The sequence below is a fragment of the Pteropus vampyrus genome, unplaced genomic scaffold (genome assembly GCF_000151845.1).
Source record: "Pteropus vampyrus isolate Shadow unplaced genomic scaffold, Pvam_2.0 Scaffold126, whole genome shotgun sequence".
Classification (NCBI taxonomy): Eukaryota; Metazoa; Chordata; class Mammalia; order Chiroptera; family Pteropodidae; genus Pteropus; species Pteropus vampyrus.
Window position 1 is genome coordinate 3,237,720 of NW_011888907.1, and position 1,511 is coordinate 3,239,230.

The window sequence follows — 1,511 nt, forward strand, 5'->3', positions numbered from 1 at the left end:
ACACAAGGGCCATCTGCGCCTTGAGCCTCCGGACAATGCAGGGCCCCCTCCGAGCCCGAGCTGGAGCAGAGTCGGGGTTTGCGCAGCGGCGGGGCGGCCTTGTCTGGTGCTACTGGGAGGAGGCCGAAGCTGCCTGGTCTCTGCCTCGCGCCTGTCTGGAGTCAGCGCCCCCCTCCGACCAAGGGAGGCAGAGGGCTGGGCTCCCCCGCCACGCTGGTGGTCACAGCTTTGGGGAGGTGGCAGGGCCTGGGTCTTGGAAACTGGACTGGGCTGCCTCCAAGGGGCTGCAGTGGAAATACCCAATTTCCAGCGAGCTTGGGGAGGCCACCGCCCGGGCTGGAGAGTGACCGTGGGTGACATTGGTGCCTGGCCTCACTCCCATCCTTGGGGAGGGGTATGCTGTGGGAGCTGCTTGGAAGTCATTTGGGCCCCTACCTCAGCTGCGACTCCCGACTGCTGGGGTCACCCCACCCATTTGGCTGGAGGTGGCAGGGGTTCAGGGACAGAGCGCCCAGGGCCAACAAAGGGGCCTTTCTCTGCTGGCCAGGAAGAGGCTGGCCCTTGTTAAGTTGGGGATAGGGTGTTGTCTGGCTGCCATTGTCCCCACCCTCATCTTCACATCATGCATATAGAGGAGAGACCATGCCTGTCACCCTGCTCGGGGTGGGGGAGGCAGGCATGACAAGGTCCCCTCCACAGTCAGTCTTGGCCCCATTTGGGCTTTATTGCTCCCCCACCTTCCCAGTTTTCAGCTGAGAAGTAGGAGGTGCAGAAGGGGAGGGCCAGAGCCCAGGAGAGAGATGTGGTGACTCTGGGACCACCAAGGTGGAGCGGCTCCCCACATTCCTGAGGAAGTCGGGTGGGGGACATCGAGGTCATGGGTCTCCTCACTTTTGGAATCCGTGGAGGTGGGGCTCCAGCCCCAGGCCCTCCCTCCCCAGCTGGGATGGGCCTCTCCCCCACAATTCGCAATTCAAGGCTCGCCCTTCCCAAGAAATGGGTGAAGGGCTGCCCTGTCTTCCAAAGCTCCTCTTCTTGGCAGCAGCCTGGTTGCCAGGGGTTACCGGAGCTGGCTCGGGCTGTCTCCATGGCAACTGGAGGTACTCCAGCCCCCTCAGCCTCTGGGAGCGGGGGTGAGGTTTGGCCCAGCAGCTCTGGAGCCCTGCCCCACCTGGGACCCCAGGAGCACTAGACCCCCAGAATTCCTCCCTGACTGACCATTGCATGCCCCCACTTACCTCATGTCCTTCCTGATGTCCCCTCAGGTCACCGCATCTCACTGTGCTGCCCCATTCTCTCCTGTGTTCTCCCCCAATACCCGCCCCATCTTCCCCAGTCCCGTGTTCCTCTCTGGTCTCCCCAGATTCTTCCTCTGAGGCACCATTTTCCCTCAGGTTTCTCCCCCACAAGGATCACTGGGGGTTATAATCCCCCAAGTTTTCCCAATGCTCCCATATTCCCCTCCATGTTCTCTTCACAGGTTTACCCCCATAGCCCCTTTCACATCTTTT